Source organism: Pelodiscus sinensis, chromosome 16 (genome assembly GCF_052426305.1).
Source record: "Pelodiscus sinensis isolate ZL-2025 chromosome 16, ASM5242630v1, whole genome shotgun sequence".
In the NCBI taxonomy this organism is placed as follows: Eukaryota; Metazoa; Chordata; order Testudines; family Trionychidae; genus Pelodiscus; species Pelodiscus sinensis.
The window spans coordinates 4,709,570-4,721,848 of record NC_143067.1 but is presented as its reverse complement, the minus strand read 5'-3'; positions in this window follow the sequence as shown (position 1 = coordinate 4,721,848).

Below are 12,279 nucleotides of genomic sequence, written 5' to 3'. Positions count from 1 at the left end.
GTACAATGTTTCATTGATGCTGTTATTAGTCATCATGTCAATACTACAAAGTTGTATCTTTTCAGCCATGCAAATGGGCGTTCTTATCCGGCTCTCTGTCCACCACTGGTTCTGAGTGTTGATGTCATTTGGCTCTGCGGTTTGAAAGGGTTGCTAGCCCCTGTGCTCGATGTAGTTAAGCCATCCGCTGCTGGGCGGCGGGGGTGGGGAAGGGACGGCAAACCAACCGAAAAAGGGTTATAAAGTGTGGTTAAAGGTCCTTGGCTTGGTCCATAAATCCATCCCGAGTTCTGTTTATTCTGTTTACTGCAGTTACCTAACCTGTGAGCCTGGGTATAAATCACAGGAAGCTGTGATTTACAGAGCCCCGCGTCCCTCCGTGGAGTGTGTCACCCGCACAGAGCCCTCGCGGCACCCTTGCTCCCCCGGGAGAGAGGAGATAAGAGCAAGAGCATCCATATATCGCCCTGCATGGCCCCTGCTGCTTCATAGTTCAGCACGAGCAAGTGTGTCACCAGCTGACGGACACGGCAGCCCAGTCTGATATTTTTTTAGGTGGCTCTGAAGGGAACTGAGAAGCCAGCGACTGGCTGAGCGGCTTTTCTGCCCCAGCCTCCACAGGGCACCCTCTGGAGGCCTCCAGTGTGAACATAACCCAGCCGATGTCTCAGGCAAACCCAGAGGCCCACAACACAGCCATGGCTCTGTGAGAGAAGAGGATTTGACCTCAGCCATGTTCAGTGCTTTTTTTTGTATAAAAAAAAAAAGGGCTGGTACTCCAGGGGAAAAGTTGTTGGGGGAAAAAAAAAAAGCCAGGGTGGGGCCGGCATTGACCTTTTAAGAGACGCGGCCCCTTTAAGACACGCGGCCCTGCGGACTGTCGGACATTTGCGTACAGAGGTGCCAGTATGCTCCATTCTTTCCAGGTAAGCTCTGAGTGGAGGTGCCGGTACTGCGTCTGGAGGTGCTGGTACTGCGTCTGGAGGTGCTGGTACTGTGTCTGGAGGTGCTGGTACTGCGTCTGGAGGTGCTGGTACTGTGTCTGGAGGTGCTGGTACTGCGTCTGGAGGTGCTGGTACTGCGTCTGGAGGTGCCGGTACTGCGTCTGGAGGTGCTGGTACTGCGTCTGGAGGTGCCGGTACTGCATACTGGGTAGTACCATCACAAAAAAAGCACTAGCCATGTTACTTACAGAGATTCCTCCCATGAGCTGAGAAGATGCAGCAGGAAGGATGTATAATAGACACCCCTTCCCTTCCCGCAGGCCATACAGATGTAGGTAACAGCCAGTGAATGTGTACAGGGAAAACGGAGGGGGGCATCTCCGTTTATTATTCCAGCCTTACCGATGGGGAAACTGAGGCACGGAGCATGTCCATGCCTTGCCTGAAGCCCCACCGGAAGCCAGGAGTGGATCCATGCTGGGAACTCAGGTCTTCCAAGGTCTTCTGAGCCCCTCTGCACCCTGCCTGTGTCTGCCATGAGATACAACTCCCGATAGCTCCTGTTGCTCTTCCAGACGACAATGTGACCAGCAAGATAACGCCCCCTGCGATTCCCCCTTTGAGGGCGCAGATGGCAAACAAACCCTATCCCTCAGGAGTTGAAATTGGCAGTCAGATAAGAGCATCCCTTCCAGACGACAGCAGCCAGCCGTTCCTTAGGAGCCCCTCACGGCACGGGGAAGGGAGGTGGCAAGAAAATAGGCCGCAGGGTCTAGCAAAAGACACAGCAAGGAGAGGGCCATAAGGATGACTCAGGTAATCACAGCAACTATGGTACACCCACATCTGGAATACTGCGTACAGATGTGGCCTCCTCCCCTCAAAAAAGATATTTTGGCCTTGGAAAGGGTTCAGAAAAGGGCAACTAAAATAATTAGGGGTTTGGAACGGGTGCCATATGAGGAGAGGTTAAAGCGACTGGGACTTTTCAGTTTAGAAAAGAGGAGACTGAGGCGGGATATGATAGAGGTCTATAAAATCATGAGTGGTGTGGGGAGGGTGAATAAAGAAAAGTTATTTATTAGTTCCCATAATAGAAGAACTAGAGGACACCAAATGAAATTAATGGGGAGCAGGTTTAAAACTAATAAAAGAAAGTTCTTCTTCACACAGCGTGTAGTCAACCTGTGGAACTCCTTGCCAGAGGAGGCTGTGAAGGCTAGGACTATAACAGAGTTTAAAGAGAAGCTGGATAAATTCATGGAGGTTAGGTCCATAAAAGGCTATTAGCCAGGGGATAAAATGGTGTCCTTGGCCTCTGTTTGTCAGAGGCTGGAGATGGATGGCAGGAGACAAATCGCTTGATCATTGTCTTCGGTCCATCCCCTCTGGGCACTTGGTGCTGGCCACTGTCGGCAGACAGGATACTGGGCTAGATGGACCTTTGGTCTGACCCAGTACGGCCATTCTAATGTTGTTAACTGGTCCTCAAAGAGAAAACCTCGCCCACCAGGCTGTGGTGCACCAGCCAATAGGAGCCTTCCGCTGTGTGTGTCGGGGTGGACGCTCTGCCTGCCTTAATGCGGCAAATCCATGGCAAAGTGGAACCTGCCACGTGGCAGCCAGGAAGGAATTCATTCAGGAGACACCGCCCCCTATCGAGAGGGCCTATGGAACATTCCACGATTACTGCCCCAGGCAACAGCCAGCCACCTCCAAGGTAAGCGGGAGGGGAGCGCTCAGCCCCACTAAGATTCCTGGATGTTTCATACCTAGTGTGGTGAGCGCTTCCCTCTCTTGGGTCTCCCTGGCTTCGGCTGGCCCAGACAGGCTGAGCCCCTCCCTGCGCCCCTGTTCCCAATCAAGCCGTCTGATGAGTCCCCCGGCCCTCTCCGTTATGACGTGGCTGCCAGTTTTGATGCTAACCATCGCGCCCCCCAAAACTCCGGTTTTCAGCAAAACGCATGAGCACGGTGCTGATTTCTCCTAGATAGCCTGAGCTGTCTGCACTGCAGGGCTTGTCTCACCGCGGAGGGGGGAGAGATCAGCCTGGGTCCCTGCTGTTTAGTCTACCAATCAGATTGGTGACAAGGAGTCTAGCAGCTGGCAGAAAGCACTTTTACAATTGTTCTGATGCTTGCTTCAGCCAGCTTGGCTGGTGCCTCCCTCCTTTCTTTCTTTCTTTCTTTCTTTCTTTCTTTCTTTCTTTCTTTCTTTCTTTCTTTCTTTCTTTCTTTCTTTCTTTCTTTCTTTCTTTCTTTCTTTCTTTCTTTCTTTCTTTCTTTCTTTCTTTCTTTCTTTCTTTCTTTCTTTCTTTCTTTCCCTCCACTAAGAATGAGGGCTCAGGGAGGCAAAGAGTCTTTCCCACCCCCAATATTTAGATGAAGAAAATGGAACCCAATTTCTGGGGGATCGCTGACTCCAAGCCCAGGTATGAACACAGCCGAACCCCCGGGAAAACAAAACATCCCGGCCACTGAGCTGGCTTGTGTTTGGAGGCCCCCTCTTGGGCAGCCAATGGCAGGCGTTGCTAGGGATTTCACGTTAACCCCTCAGGCCAAAGGGACCGGCTGGACATGCTCCCTGGTCATCCAGCCCTGCATGTCGCCTGGGGGTGTGAGCCGGCTCCCCCATCACTTTTCTAAGAGCATGGGGGGAGGGGGGTGTGTGAGAGGGCTCTCAGCTTCCAGACCCTCTTTTCCTTCTGTTTCCATCAGCTGGCTGATGGCAAAAGAAAAATCTCACCCAGTTGCTCTTGCTCCTGTTTTCTTCCAAACGGGGGAAAGAGACGCACAGGCAGGGGAGCAGCCTCCCAGAGCTATGGGCGCCCTGATCCAGCAGCACTCCCGAGCACCTGCGTGTAGCCATTGACTTCACTTGTTAATGTTCATAGATCTTAAGGCCAGATGGGACCACCGTCCTCTTTAGACTCACCTCCAGCCTAGCGCGGCCTGGACATCGACATGGGAGTCATGCTCCAGTTTAAGCACATCTTCGAGAAGGGGATGGCCCATCTGGATGTAGAGCATTTGTAATAGAGGCGCTTCCAGGTCCTCACGTAGGTTGTTTCAAAGTTCCCTGGCCCTGACTGTTAAAAATGTGCTTTGCCTTGCCAGGGCTAAGGCTGCAAAGAGAAGTCCTCCAAAGGTAGCATGTGCCAACATTAACGGCCCTGGCCCAACAAAACATCTAAGCACATGCTTCCCTTTAAGCCTGTGAGCCATCCCACGGACTTCAGTCGAGCAATTCCCGTGCTAAAGTTAAGCATGGGTTGCTTTGCTGGAGCAAGATGTCCACACAAGATTTTAAAATTAAATTGCCTCGGCTTTAAAACAAGCTGCAGCAAAGACGTTCCCTAATGTAGCAATGTTCAGGAGACAGCTTTAAATCGATCTGGGAGCCATGCAGGTTGCATGCAGCTGTCTCTCTGCGTGGGGAAAAATTCACCCTGGAAGATTTTTTTTTTTTAAATGGAACTGACTTGTCTCCAATTGCTCTGTTTGTTTCCCTTTCTCACTTCCCTGAGCTTGCCCACTGGAAAAAGGCTGGTCAGTTTCTCTTTCCTATTTATAGTCAGTTTCACTTCCTGCTTCTCATGCAGCATCAGGATGGGTTTGGGCTTCCCTCTCTGCAAAAGAGCTTTGAAACAAAACCCCACAGCAGGAGAACTTTTCTCGTCCGTTTTGCAAAGGCCTTCGACTTCCAGTCTGATTTTTGGGAGCCTGCAATTGTGACACTTTTGACCGTGGCCCTGTCATGTTTCATGTTTTGTGACCGGTTTGTTAACTGCTCCAAAGTTCAGACATGCAGCCAGATACCATGGTGATGGGCACGATATAAGCACCCGAATAGACAAGAGTGTCTTAGCCCTGCAACCAAGAGGTGGCCTTTCTAATTCCAAAAGAGGGGAGTTCAGAGGGTTGAGAGAACCTCTCAGCTCTTTTATAGGAATTTTTTAAAACTCATGTTAGGTTTGGTGCCTCTTGGCATTTTAAAGAGGCTTCTCTTCATTGACATACAGGTCAAGCCCTAAAATCCTAGCCCCTCCCTACAGAGATTGTGTCTCTTCCTGGCCTCCAGGCAGGGAGTCAAGCCCTGTGCCCCGTGTCCCATCCTGACTCTTTTCTGTGCCCAGGATCACCTGAATTGTTCCTCTGCCCTGGATCCAGTTCTGCCGGGAATGTCCCCCTTCGTCCCCTGGTGCCCGGGGGCCTGCTCTGGCTCTCTTTGGCTTGCGTCAGCCCTTGCCACCTGAGCAAAAGGGCTTATTTGCCAGAGCAAGGCTGTGATCAAGGAGTCGTGATTGGCAGAGCAGGATCAACCGCGGTGTGGGAGGCAAATCGCCCCGCGGCCTCCTGTCTGACGCCTCAGAAGCTGCTCTGCTGCCGAATTCGGCAGCTGCTCCTGCTAAATCACACCCCAAAGGCCCACTCGCTCAGCGTGCCCGCCTTGCAGTCCAGGGCAGTGGCAGTGCCTACGGCACGTTCCTTTAGGCATTCTAGCCATCCCGTCCTCCTTCACTTCCCCGGACTATCCAACAGCGGAGTCCATCCCCCTGGCCAGCCCCTCTCCCGCTGGTCAGCCAGCATTTTCCCTTTCTTCTTTCCACACCTTCCCACCAGCTGCGGATCCCTCCCTGAACCGGGCTAGCTAGAGCCAGGCCTGAGTTTGGCTTCTCTCTGCACTGCCGGGCCACGTGTGACTATGGGCCTGGTGGTTCCAGCGGGCGGGGCCTCGGCGGCCGGCGGCTATGGAGGCGATTGCCCAGCCCGAGGGCGCTAACGAGGAAAAGGGACTGGTCTGCTCGGACGCCAGCGCGTCCTGGCCCCGCGCAAACCGCCCTCAGCCAGCGCCAGGAGTGTTCACCCACGTGCTGACTCCAGACGTGGCCAGGCTCCTTCCCCCTCCCGGGGAGCCTTCCTCACACACGCCCTCTGCCTCTCCAGGGCCTTCAGGGTGCACGTGCTGGCCCTCGGGTAACCCAGCGCGTGGCAGGGACCTAGACGCTGGATCCACAGCCAGGGCAGGGTGCTGCGCCAGGCTGGGAGTGGGGCAAAGGCTGGTCTCTCTCGCCATCTGGTGGCTGGTTTGCAGAGTGACGTAAAAACGGCCAGGCTGGGTCAGACCCAGGATCCGACTAGTCTAGGATCCTGTCTTCTGGCAGTGGCCAAGGCCACATGCCCCAGAGGGAGCGAACAGACCAGGGATCATCAAGTGATCCCTCCCGTCACCCACTCCCAGCCTCTGAAAAGCTGAGGCCAGAGACACCATCCCTATCCATCCTGGTTAATAAGTATTGATGGACCAGTCCGCCATGAATTTACCTTGTTCTTTTTTGAACCCTGTTAAAGTCCTGGTCTTCACAACATCCCCTGGCAAGGAGTTCCGCAGGTTGGCTATGTGAAAAAAACCTTCCATTTGTTTGTTTTAAAGCTATTCATTTCATTGGGTGACCCCTAGTTCTTATGTTATGGGAACAAGTAAATATCTTTTCCCTTTCACTTTCTCCACACCTGTCATGCTTTTATAGCCCCCTATCATATCCCCCCTTAGTCTTCTCTTTTCTAAACTGAAAAGTGCCAGTCTCTTTAATCTCTCTTCATGTGGCAGCTGTTCCAAGCCCCCAATCGTTTTTGTTGCCCTTTTCTGAACCTTTTTCAAGGCCAAGCTACAGTTCTTGAGCTGAGGTGACCACGTCTGCACGCAGTATTCAAGATGTGGGCGTCCCATGGATTTATACAGCGGCAATAAGATCGTCTCGGTCGTATTCTCTATCCCTTCTCCATGATTCCTAACGTTCTGTCTGAAGTAAAAGGCGTCACATCCCCCTTCGTGTAGGGCAGGCTGGGGATCAAAGTGAGTCCCTCACTTGGACTCAGGGCCTCTGCACGTCAGCACGCAGCCCTCCCGGGCACAAACCCAACCTGCAGCTAGGGCCAGGTCGAGCTCCTCCGTCCCTCTCGACCTCCCGCCGGCGGCGCTGCCTTTCAGCCGCTTCGTTAACATGCTGCACGGCACCAGAAAATCCAAGGCCTGGGGCAGAAACATGGTGGTGCCGGGACAGACACACAGCTCAGTGCTTGGGGTATAAGGCAGGCCCAGCATGGGGCATAGGGGAGCCAGGCGGTTCCTTCCGTGGGGCGTTGGAGACACGGGAGCCGGTCGGCTCTGTCCGTGGGGCGTTGGAGACACGGGAGCCGGGAGGCTCTGTCCGTGGGGCATTGGAGTCACGGGAGCTGGGCGGCTCTGTCCATGGGGCATTGGAGACACGGGAGCTGGGCAGCTCTGTCCGTGGGGCGTTGGAGACACAGGAACTGGGCGGCTCTGTCCGTGGGGCATTGGAGACAGGGGAGCCGGGTGGCTCTGTCCGTGGGGCATTGGAGTCACGGGAGCTGGGCGGCTCTGTCCGTGGGGCGTTGGAGACACAGGAGCTGGGCGGCTCTGTCCGTGGGGCATTGGAGACACAGGAGCTGGACGGCTCTGTCCCTGGGGCATTGGAGACACGGGAGCCGGGCGGCTCTGTCCGTGGGGCATTGGAGACACGGGAGCCGGGCGGCTCTGTCCCTGGGGCATTGGAGACACGGGAGCCTGGCAGCTCTGTCCCTGGGGCATTGGAGACACAGGAGCCTGGCGGCTCTGTCCGTGGGGCATTGGAGTCACGGGAGCCGGGCGGCTCTGTCCGTGGGGCGTTGAGTACGCAGGTGCTATGGATCCTAGAGAGACAAAATGCAGGGCAGCTTTTGAAAATGAAAAGCGTATAAACGTTTTGCTTTCTCCTGCTGCTGTGGGTAGATCAGGCCAGCAGCATCCCAGAGGGATCTGCCCAGCTCAGCCTTCCCCTGGCTCCCTGGCAGGGTGGGGGGAAGTTGCTGGGAGCCCAGGCTAAAACTGACACCCCAAGCTCTGGCAGGAGTGGGGTGCCCTCCACACCTGAGCCAGAGGAAGGCCTCGGAGAGATCGATCCCACCAGCGTCAGAGATGTGCTGGTGTCCAGATCAATGTTCCTCTAACCCTTTCCATCCATGCATAGATTTTTCCATCCGTGTGTGGAATAAATTTTGTTATGTGCACTAAGGCATGTGCAGATGTGCACCACCAGGAGAAACAAAAAAACTTAGCTCGGGGTGCTCTGCTAACCATCTGGGCAGCGCTGGAATCTCTCCCAAGCAGCTGCACAAGCCCCCAGATTACAGGAACACCGGTCGGGATCCTGGTTGTGATTCTGTTCCAGGGCTGCCTCGTATCTCTCCTCCCCTGCCTTGTTTTATGGCCCGATTGCCTCGCTACGTACACAGAATACACACGCAGAGGCACACATGCACATCTGGTTTCCATCCCCGTCGGGAGCCCTAATTGCCGACGATTCTTTTGAAGCGTTTCTCTATTGTAAAAAGGACGCCAGCCCTGTAAAGGGGGCAGCCTGCCGTGACAAACCCAGCAGGCCACTGATTTTATGAACTCGCTGGCTGTAAATTTCTTCCCAAGCAAATCAACAGGCGTTCGGTGCCCTCCCTCTGCCCCTTTTACTTTCTCCCCCCCTCCCCGCCTTTGCTGGCACTCACATTCCCTGTTGCTCGGGGCAGGGGGTGTTTTACATGCTGGCCAGGCCGATGCAAACCAAAGCACGAGTGTAATGCTGAGCCCGTCTTTTCCCAGGGTGGGTCTGTGCCCGGGTAATTTTTAAACAACTCCAGGTGCTGTCTAGCGCCTGGGCAGGTTCTTACACTCGCATGACCCCTTGATGCCCGGTTGGGGAGGAATCGCCACCCTTTGCAAAGCAGAGCTCATGACCAAATGAAAAGCGTCATGCCCAGCAGTGTGGCCGGCTCCAGGAGGTGAATGCCCGAAGAGGAAGTCTGGGCACCTTTCTGTATTTCAACACCTGCCCCTGCCTTCCCCCTTCTGCCCTCCGGGCCAACGCCTGCCCTGTGCAAAGCTCTGTTCAGTGAGTCTATGTCTGCACTGCGGGGGGTTTCCGGGATACGAGAGAAAAACCTCTCCGCGTGCAGGGAACGTGTTTGCTCTCCCGCTTTTTTTCTGCGGAAGAGCAGACGTGCTCTTTCGGGGAGCCCTGTGTACCTCGTTCGAGGAGGAATAAGGGCTCCTCTGAAAGAGGAGGCTTTTCCGCCATTTGGGCCTGTCTAGACAGGGCCAAATGGTGGAAAAGCCTCTTCCGGCAAAGCAATCGGAAAAAGCTACACAAATTGCAGAACGCAGTTTGCATAGCTTTTTCCAGTAAAAGCCCGTAGTGTCGATATAGCCTCAATTAAGGGCGGAGTGGACTCCCAGCGGGTACATCAGGAGTTTAGAGTCTACACACACACACACACCAGTGTTTGTAACACACACACACACACACACAGAGGTGTTTGTAACGTGCACACACACACACACCAGTGTTTGTAACACACACACCAGTGTTTGTAACACACACACATACACACCAGTGTTTGTAACACACACACACTCACACACACACACCAGTGTTTGTAACACACACACACACACACAGGTGTTTGTAACGTGCGCGCGCACACACACACACACCAGTGTTTGTAACACACACACACACACACACACACACACCGGTGTTTGTAACACAGCAGGGTTTCTGCAGGGCCCAGAAGCTGGACTTTTGAACTAGCACACGGTGGTGCAGTCTGAGAGCGGCTGATGACGGGGCCAGTTCTGCCCAGGGCTTCCTCGGGAGAGCAGACAGGTGAGATGTGACCATCCGTGTCAAAGCCATGGCCCCGCATCCCAGCACGGTGTCCCCAGACACCCTGACATCAGGGGGGACGTTTGTGGCAATGGCCTCGGGTCCAGGTGTGACCCCAGCCTGGGACAGTGAGGGGTGTGAACAGGTGTAGGAGGGGGAGTGCTGCTCAGCGCCCCCATCCTAAAAATAGTCCCAGCGCCACTGTCCTTGTGTATCAGGCAGGAATATCATTTGTCAAAAGCCCTTCCCTGAGAGTAGAGCTCCCCCCACCGCCAGACTTGGCTTTGCTGGGATGCGGCCCCAGGCCTGTGATGCAGATGGCCCAGTGAGTTGTCATTTGCCACCTGCTGCTACTCCGCGAAGCCTGGGCACATTGGTTTGTTGCTGTGTAGGGTTTTGGATGAGCCCTGCATCATTTACATGGGTTTGTTACTGTAGGGTCACTCATGAGCCTGTTGGGTTGTGATTGTAGGATCATTTGTGAGCCTGTTGGGTTGTAGTTGTAGGGTCATTCATGAGCCTGTTGGGTTGTGATTGTAGGATCACTCATGAGTCTGTTGGGTTGTCATTTTAGGGTAATTCGTGAGCCTGTTGGGTTGTGATTGCAGGGTCATTTGTGAGCCTGTTGGGTTGTCTTTGTAGGGTCACTCGTGAGCCTGTTGGGTTGTGATTGCAGGGTCATTTGTGAGCCTGTTGGGTTGTCTTTGTAGGGTCACTCGTGAGCCTGTTGGGTTGTTGTTGTAGGGTCACTTGTGAGCCTGTTGGGTTGTGAGTGTAGGGTCATTCGTGAGCCTGCTGGGTTGTTGTTGTAGGGTCACTCGTTAACCTGTTGGGTTGTGATTGTAGGATCACTCATGAATCTGTTGGGTTGTCATTGTAGGGTCATTCATGAGCCTGTTGGGTTGTGATTGTAGGGTCATTCGTGAGCCTGTTGGGTTGTGATTGTAGCATCACTCATGAATCTGTTGGGTTGTGATTGTAGGGTCATTCGTGAGCCTGCTGGGTTGTGATTGTAGGGTCATTCGTGAGCCTGTTGGGTTGTTGTTGTAGGGTCACTTGTGAGCCTGTTGGGTTGTGATTGTAGGGTCATTCATGAGCCTGCTGGGTTGTTGTTGTAGGGTCACTCGTGAACCTGTTGGGTTGTGATTGTAGGATCACTCATGAATCTGTTGGGTTGTCATTGTAGGGTCATTCGTGAGCCTGTTGGGTTGTCATTGTAGGGTCATTCGTGAGCCTGTTGGGTTGTGATTGTAGGGTCATTTGTAAGCCTGTTGGGTTGTTGTTGTAGGGTCACTCGTGAGCCTGTTGGGTTGTAATTGTACGTCACTCGTGAGTCTGTTGGGTTGTGACTATAGGGTCACTCGTGAGACTGTTAGGTTGTGATTGTAGGGTCATTCATGAGCCCTGGGCTGTGCTCGCTGTTGTGTTATTATAGGGTCACTCATGAGTCCTGCATTTGCGGGGTTGTTGGCAATAATCATGTATTGTTGATTATACATTCAGGGCTATGAAACCGGGTCTGTTCTAAGGTTGCCTGTGCTTTCCTGTTGTAGGGTTGCTCAAGTTTCTGACGTCCTGGCGGGTCACTGCATAATCCGTTCACGTTTATCAAATGCCTGGTGACGGCCCAGGCCCAGGTGTGCTAGACCCAGAACATCACTGGCAGAAACCGCCTGCATGCTGCCAGGCTGCTCTCTAGCAAAGCCCAGCTCTGCCAGTCCCGCAGTGAGTCATCTGCGCTTGGTGAGCCAAGGGGATTCCTACTGCGCGCAGTGCTGGAAGAGCAGCCCAAGGAACAAACCCACAGGCCCTGCCCAAGCAAACCAATTCCCCATTGAGCCCCGGATACCTACCGACAGAGGCAGGGCCCGCAGACACCATGCCACTCTGGACTGGCCACAGCGTTAGCTGCTGAACGTTCCTGGGAGGTTTCGGGGCCGGTGTCAGGCCCGCCCCTCGCTCGCACCTAGTAAATGCCAGATGAAGCGATCCCAGCAAGCTATTCCTGTCCAGTAATCCCCGCGGAGACTGCCTCCATCACCCTGCCTGCTCTCCGCTCTGTGCCCGGCAAGCTGGCCCGGGGCTGGGGAGGGGAGACACACACACAGGCTATGTCTACACTGCAGCGTTTTTGTGCAAAAACTCACGGAGCATCCACACAGGCGCCCTAGGCAAAACGCATGATCGGTGCCCCTGCGTCCAAACCCCTCAATAGCCATTTAATTTGGTGCCCTAGGCAACCGCCTAGTTCGCGCCTATGGACAGGCCGCCACTGCGTCCACACTACAAGTGCATTTTTGCACGAGAAAAAGTCCAGGAGATTGTCAGACGACAGGGCTTTTCCCGCAAGAGTTATTCCTCTTTTTAAGCCATAAGCCTTTTTGCACAAGTGCTCTCGTGCAAAAAGGCGGGTGTGAATGGACAACAGGGGTTTCTTGTGCAAGAAACCCCTATGGGAAAAAGCACCGGTGCTCTGAAGACCATTCTGTGAATTGCCATCAGAGCTTTCTTGCGCAAGAGCATCCGTGGCAGTGTGGACGCGCTCTTGCGCCAGAACTTTTTGTGGAAGATCTCTGCAGTGTAGACGTAGCCTTAGAGAGGATGCAAGCCGAGCCC